Genomic DNA, 7850 nt, shown 5'->3' on the forward strand with positions numbered 1-7850 from the left:
TAGGCCACTGCATCTGTTTAGCCTGGACTCCATACACAAATGCTGCCTATCTGAATCTTCTCTACTGGTCCAGGCCTTGGGTGTTGGCCGTGTTCACACTTCTGAGCAATCAAACTTCTTCTACACATTTTGTGAAACTTCAGCAGTTGACCGTTGTCTGCAGAGGGGCTGGATCAGGATCACAGGAACGTAGGAAGCTGCCTTACACTGAGTAAAACCATTGGCTCATCTAGCCTGCCAACGCTCTTCAGGGTTTCAAACAGGGGTCTCCCCCCCCTCTCCAACTAAAGATGCTGGCAATTGAATCTGGGACCTTCTGCACTAATAACATCTGCTCTACCACTAGGCAAACTCTTATAGCCAAAAGCAACAGTGGTTTTAAAAATGGCAGCCTGAGTTTAGAGGCTCTGGGAGTTTTGCTATCATTGGGCTTATCTGATTGTGCAACTTAACTGGCAAAACTTGAGAAGCTTTTCAGAAGGACCTGGAAGCCTGTCTGAAAAAATGTGTTTGAGGAATGTCTAAGCCAGAGTACACAGGTAAAGGGATTGTTTTCAAATCTAGTGTAAACATCTAAGTCCTTGTGTACTGGCTGTACACAATGGTTATTCAATGGCGAGGAAGTTTCCTTGTGACTTTTAGCAAACTCAGCCATGGAGTCCTGCCTACTTGCTGCCTGCTCAGCCCTGCTTGTCATTTACCGAAATATACCCACAATGGCTGGGAAGAAAGCATATATAAATCATTAGCTTATTTGTTTTTATGGCATCCAGTAATGTGATGACTGCACATGTTAATTTTGGGATCAAGCTTTCCTGTGTGTGATTGTTCCCACAGTGCATGGCTATGCTCAGTGGAAAGAATTTCACTTGGCAACGAACAATACCTCCATTTTACAGGCAACTTAATAGGCGGGCTCAGGGCTGGAGTTTCTGACTCAACACAATGTTCGTGCAAAGGTTCCCCGGCAATCAGGTTGCCAACTGATCAGAAAATGATCCCGACAGGCCCGCTCCTGTGCCTGAAAAAGAAAAGACAGCTCAATGGGAAGAATCAGGTGAAGATAATGTTTGTGCATCAAGCTGCTTTGGAAAAACACAGCTGCAGTGCCCAGGGGGAAAGTTGGCAACATTGCATGGCAAAGGGCATGGTGTAGTGGTTAGAGTGCTGGACTGTGACCTGGGAAACCAGGGTTTGAATCCCCACTCAGCCATGAATGTCACTGGGTGATCTGGGGCCAGTCACTGTATCTCAGCCTATCCTACCACACAGGGGGTAAAATGAGGAGCGGAGAACCAAGTACTCGACCTCGAGGTCCTTCGAGGAAAAATGGGATAAAAATGCAATAAATGAATAAGTAAAATGTAGGTTACTGAGCTAAGCCTTACCTGGGCTGGACCACTTCTGGAATTTGATGTGCAAATGTACAAATCCACTTACAAACATGTAGGCACTCCCACACAACCAAACATTCATATATAGACACTTGTAAACACCCACAGCAGGATTCAGTAATTAACTAAAGCGTTTGGTTAGAGCAATAGGTGCACCTGCCATAGGTGCAACCCAATATGGTGATGGGCCATATTGAACATCCAAGATAATGCAATATATTGACAGGTATTAAATGAATGCTAAATAATGCGGTGTTCCCTTGCTCGGAGGCTTAGTGAGGGCAGCAGACCAGACTGATTGGCATGTTTCCATTGGCCAAGTGCGTGCAGTCTAGCCCATAAAAAGACATCCAGCTATTGTTTGGAGAAGTGGGGAGAGACCCTGTACAGTAACAGTTAGCAGGTTTTTTCACCCAAAGGCTTTCCGAGCAAGAGCAGTCTATCTGAGCAGCAAGAGCATGGAATTTCAGCAGCAGTATGGCTACACTCCACAGCCCTTCTTCCTGGTGCCTGAACCATTCATCCTGATTCTTCGTTTACAGGTTCCCCGCCCCTGGATTAGACCAAGGCTAGCCTCTTTTGCCTTCACTCCCATCACCTCCTGAACCCACACGAGGGTTAGATATAATCCTGCCATAGTCCATTCATAGAATCATAGAATCATAGAATCATAGTTGGAATAGACCACAAGGGCCATCGAGTCCAACCCCCTGCCAAGCAGGAAACACCATCAGAGCACTCCTGACATATGGTTGTCAAGCCTCTGCTTAAAGACCTCCAAAGAAGGAGACTCCACCACACTCCTTGGCAGCAAATTCCACTGTCGAACAGCTCTTACTGTCAGGAAGTTCTTCCTAATGTTTAGGTGGAATCTTCTTTCTTGTAGTTTGGATCCATTGCTCCGTGTCCGCTTCTCTGGAGCAGCAGAAAACAACCTTTCTCCCTCCTCTATATGACATCCTTTTATATATTTGAACATGGCTATCATATCACCCCTTAACCTCCTCTTCTCCAGGCTAAACATGCCCAGCTCCCTTAGCCGTTCCTCATAAGGCATCATTTCCAGGCCTTTGACCATTTTGGCTGCCCTCCTCTGGACACGTTCCAGTTTGTCAGTGTCCTTCTTGAACTGTGGTGCCCAGAACTGGACACAGTACTCCAGGTGAGGTCTGACCAGAGCAGAATACAGTGGCACTATTACTTCCCTTGATCTAGATGCTATACTCCTATTGTTGCAGCCCAGAATTGCATTGGCTTTTTTAGCTGCCGTGTCACACTGTTGGCTCATGTCAAGTTTGTGGTCAACCAAGACTCCTAGATCCTTTTCACATGTACTGCTCTCAAGCCAGGTGTCACCCATCTTGTATTTGTGCCTCTCATTTTTTTTGCCCAAGTGCAATACTTTACATTTCTCCCTGTTAAAGTTCATCTTGTTTGTTTTGGCCCAGTTCTCTAATCTGTCAAGGTCGTTTTGAAGTGTGATCCTGTCCTCTGGGGTGTTAGCCACCCCTCCCAGTTTGGTGTCATCTGCAAATTTGATCAGGATGCCCTTGAGTCCATCATCCAAGTCGTTGATAAAGATGTTGAATAAGACCGGGCCCAAGACAGAACCAAAGACTTCTCCCCATCATAATCACCCCCATGGACTCCTTTCCCATGGAGTGATAGATGCAAATGTGCAAAGGCCATGGAGAACATGAGAGGCTTGGTTGCCCCTGAGGGTTTCCACGGACTATTATTATTATTGATTGAATTTGTATATTGTCCTTCATTCATAGATCTCAGAGTGATCTGCATCTGATTGGTTCTCTGGATTTCCGTTCTTTCTCCCCCTGTGCTGGGGGGCCTTCAGCCCTTCTTGAAACAAGATGTCCTCCACCAACTTTCACCCCCTCCACCGGTTGCCACAGCAACTTTGTTGACAGCGTAATTTGGATCAATGGAATCCCAAGCTGAGCAGGCATGGGGCCGGTTGCTAGGCGACCAGAAGCCCTGGATGCCTGTGGATCCTTGGTGTTGGCTCTTCCCTGTCCTCCAAGTTGGGGAGGTTTGCTTTGGGAGCAGGGTTAGCCCCTTCAGGCATGGTGACTTTGCAAGAGAAGCCAGGAAGCCTTTCCCCAAGCACTTGGGCTGGTGGGCGCCACAAGGGACTGAATTATTAGTCAATCCCGATGGAGGGCACTGTGGTGAACACAGAAACTCTTCACTTTCCATGGTATGCTTTGCCCTCGTGCATTTTGCTTCCTTTGGCTGAACAGGTTTTGTGTATTTGCATATTTTTGAGAAGGCACAAAAATATGCTTTCTGTAGGCAAAAGTGGTGCATGCACAAAAGTGGTGCATGCACTCTTTTCCAAATTGCCTACAGCTCTCTCTTTAGAAGAAAAATAAAGATCTGTCTGCTGTTTTGGCAGTCTGGAAGGTTGTTTGCCTGGGAGCCACACATGTATGTGCTGTCTTCTGAAGATACAGTTAATACGTTTTATATACTAAACGATGCTGTATACCCTTCTCACCTGAAAGGAGCACTCCAGACTGCCTTTTCCCTTATAGAGAAACCATGTTTTCCATTTCAGCTTTCTAACTGAAATTGTTCTGCACTCCATGCTTAGCTCACTGGGCTGTTGGGCAGATTTTATTTTATTTTTGATTCCCTGCATACTTTGGTTCTCATTCTCACGTGCCGACATCTCCCTTCCGCTCCTCAGTGGAGCCAGTTCAGCACTATTTCCGTGGGCTTGTGGGCTTCTCGCCGCATGAATTTCCAAGGACTTGAGCATAAGAGGAGTAAACTACACCAGCAGTCACTTTTGGGTGGGGGTGAGAGGAGAGGCCATGAATCCTCCTTTCAGTAAAACGCAGGAAAGCGTCTGGCGTGGGAGGAGTGGAGAAGAGAAAGTTTCTTCAAAATCTTAACATGATTCATCTTTCAAGATTCCAATCAGGGCTGGATTCTCTCTCCCACTCTCCTCCCTCCCCCACCCTCATCCCCTGAAGTCCCCGATGGTTTAAGCCTGGAGAGTTCCGGGTTGGCTCCATCTCGGATTGAAACCCTTGGGGACATGGATTTGCAAAGGGCTATTGTTCAAGCGGCCCGTTTCCTGCTTCAGCTGCTGCTGTTTTAAAGCTTGGCACAAACGCACTGCGAACGGGAGTTGGGAAGAAGTCACTTCTGACCTCTGCTCCTCTACACAGAAGCCTTTCAGGGAAGTCTGAAGCCCCCTTAGATCAGATCGCTCAGGGTGGGAATGCAGCGCAGGCCAGCCCAGGGTCAAAGCCTCATTCCATGACTTTTGGTCTCCCTCTTAATTCTCTCTAATGGAATGAGAGACTAGCCAGAAGGCTGTGACCTCCGCTCATTAGGGGGCAGAATTCAGAGCTGCCCTCTGCCATCAGAAATTTGCAGAAAGCAAGTCCAAGCTGGGTACTGCCTAAATCACGGCAGCTCTCCTAACGCCAACCCTTCCAGGAACCTCAAACGAAAGGCTTTATGGTGTAAAGGCTCGCTGGATCAGATGAAAGGTCCCCCTCGTCCAGCATTCTGTTCCCACAGCAGCCAAGCCAGATTTGCCTCTGGGAAGTTTCTGAGCAGAGCACAAGGACAGCACTCCTTCCCCTTCTGTGTGTCCCCAGCACCCAACATTCACATACGCTCCCTGTTTCTATTTACCAGGAACAGTCTGTCTTTTTTGGTACATGTCCCAAGTAAGTCACACGCCTTTGTGGGAAGCCTTTTTCAAAATGTTTGCAGCATCTTCAGGCGTGTCCTAGCTGCCCATTCACCACCACCACTCACAGCATGTTGCTGATGTGCTTGAACTGCAGTTGTCCCATCATAAGTACAACCAGACACATTGTTAGATTAAACAAACCATTTCAGACCCTGTGAAATGAGGCTTTCTTGGTCTGAATGAATAAATTGAATAATATATATTCTGAAGCAGGCATAGGCAAACTCCAGCCTGCCAGATGTTTGGGACTACAATTCCCATCATCCCTGACCTGTTAGCTAGGGATGATGGGAATTGTAGTCCCAAACATTTGGAGGGACAGAGTTTGCCTATGCCTGTTCTAAAGGTTTGGGATTTGTTTTTTAAAGGGGGTATTTAACACACATTGTAAGTCAGGCTATAGCAAGTTAAATATATATGGTATTCAAAAAAGGGCATCTTACGGAATGAAATGAGGTGTGCCTTATGTTACTTTGGGTGAGGACAGTTTACAAATGTCCCAGTTTTTGCCTAGGAAATGTTGGAGATTTTCCTTGTGTGATGGGACCTTATCTTCTTCTCCTATGTACCTTTGCGGGGGGTGGGGAGTGGGATCACAACCCACCACACTTCTTGGTGCATCACAGAATCACATTGGGGGACCTATTTTTAAAAGGGGGGGGAGCGTTTAGGGCTGCCACCTTTATCCCAACCTTATCAACCGACTGCATGTGCACAATCCTGTTCCAACACCACAATATATTGTTTTCATATCTAGTACAGGGATGGCTAACTTCTTTTGCACACCAGATTGTTGTCTGCATTTGAATTGATCCATTGTTCACTGCCTCAGAATTAAAAGTTCCTAGGAAGAGGGAAAGGCTATGGAACTGGTTTATGTCTGTAGAAGCCCAGCACTTTGCTTCAGCTGTCCATTATTCTCTCATTCTGGGGCACCACTGCATTGTAGAACTGTAAGGGGAAGCACGGAGAATGGTTCCACAGCTAAACAGCAATGCTTACATGTGATGTGACACATTCATTTAACTCCAGATTCCAGAATTGAGTCTCAGTGTGGAGAATTCCATGTCAGAAGACCTAAATTACAAGGAAGAAAAACAGATGGCTAGAGGCCAGGACCTAAGTGCTGCTAAGGGAGTGAGGGAGGGGGGGAGCATTAAAAATAAGTTGTGGTGTCTGTTCTCTAGTGCTGTAGCGTTCTGAAATGTTCTGGGGTAATAGGGACAGTCCCTTTAAAAACATGGTGATTCTGGCAAACCTTTCTGTTCCTGTCTTGCCTGATAAATCACTCTGTGACCTTGGGTAACTCTCCCACCCCGTTTTCCCAGCCTCAGTCTCCCTTCCTTGACACAGGAGAATTGGTTCAGCTTGCTTCATCATGGCAGACTGTGGCGTTCAGTTAATGAACGTTAAGCCCTCTGAGATGTGTTGGCCGGGTTCTTCTTATCGCTGCTCTGGAATCTCCCAGCAAAAAGAAAGAAACGGAAAAGGGGGGGGAGCTGTTGTAATAATTAACCTCACCAAGCTCTGCAAACTGAGCTGGCAAATTGCACGTGGCCGTGATTTCCCGGCTCAGGAGTGGGACGCAGGCCTCTCTACAGAGGAGGGGAGAGATGCAGTAGCTGCATAATGCAACAGAGCTGCGCCACTGTTTGGAATAGGAGGCGACGGAAGATGGGGAGCGAGCCTGTGTCGCTATGCATGGCAAGGAAAGATTCCAAAGAAAGAAAGTCCCTTAGGTGGCAGATCCTGGTTGCTTGTGCTAGGCAGGGGTCAGCAAACTTACCGCGCCTCGGGCCAGTGTCTCCAGCGCCAATCTCACAGCGGGCCAGAGGGTGGGGATGCGTGTGCCCATACACGTGCGCGCACGCTATTTCCGGCGAACTTCCGGGTCGGAGGAGCACTGGAAATAGCTTGTGTGCATGTGCACGGGCCTCTTCCAACCCGGATGTGCACTGGAAATAACACTTGTGCATGCACAAATAACACTTGCGCATGCACAAATAATGCTTGCGCATGTGCACAAGCTATTTCCAGTGCTCCTCCGACCTGGAAGTGGGCAGCGTGGCGCTGATAAGAGCAGGCGGCGGGGGTTACTGTGCGCTGGATAAACGAGTCCCTTGGACCTTATCCGGCCCGCGGGCCTTAGTTTCAGGACCCCTGTGCTAGGGGGACTGAATGTAACAAGAGCCTTCCTGGATCTGCTGTCTCTCAGGTGCCTGTGGGAAACCCACGAGGAGCACATGAGTGCAGCAGCACACTTGTGATTAAGGTAAAGGGACCCCTGACCATTAGGTCCAGTCGTGACCGACTCTGGGGTTGTGGCGCTCATCTTGCTTTATTGGCTGAGGGAGCCAGTACAGTGGTGCCTCGCAAGACGAAATTAATTCGTTCCGTGAGTTTTTTCGTCTTGCAATTTTTTCGTCTTGCGAAGCACGGTTTCGGAAAAGTTTTGGAAAAGCTTCAAAAATCACCAAAGTCTTCAAAAACCTCATAAAAGGCTACCACACCGCATGCTATGAGTTGCTCCTCGAAGTCAAGTCGCAACTGTATTAACAGTTTTAAGAAAAAGGAAACAAACTTGCAAGACGTTTCCGTCTTGCGAAGCAAGCCCATAGGGAAATTCGTCTTGCGAAGCAACTCAAAAAACCAAAAACCCTTTCGTCTTGCGAGTTTTCCATCTTGCGAGGCATTCGTCTTGCTAGGTACCACTGTATACAGCTTCC

General features: G+C 47.6%; 1 long non-coding RNA gene across 1 annotated transcript; it reads right to left on the bottom strand.

Moving 5' to 3' along the window:
* Positions 1 to 312: 312 nt before the first annotated feature.
* Positions 313 to 6939, bottom strand: LOC114592700 (uncharacterized). Its single transcript, XR_003705513.2, has 3 exons — positions 6911 to 6939; positions 6127 to 6201; positions 313 to 1021 (listed from the first exon to the last, which is right to left on the bottom strand). It is a non-coding gene; the product is annotated as an uncharacterized LOC114592700 (long non-coding RNA).
* Positions 6940 to 7850: the final 911 nt, after the last annotated feature.

This window comes from Podarcis muralis, chromosome 2, assembly GCF_964188315.1.
Source record: "Podarcis muralis chromosome 2, rPodMur119.hap1.1, whole genome shotgun sequence".
NCBI lineage: Eukaryota > Metazoa > Chordata > Lepidosauria > Squamata > Lacertidae > Podarcis > Podarcis muralis.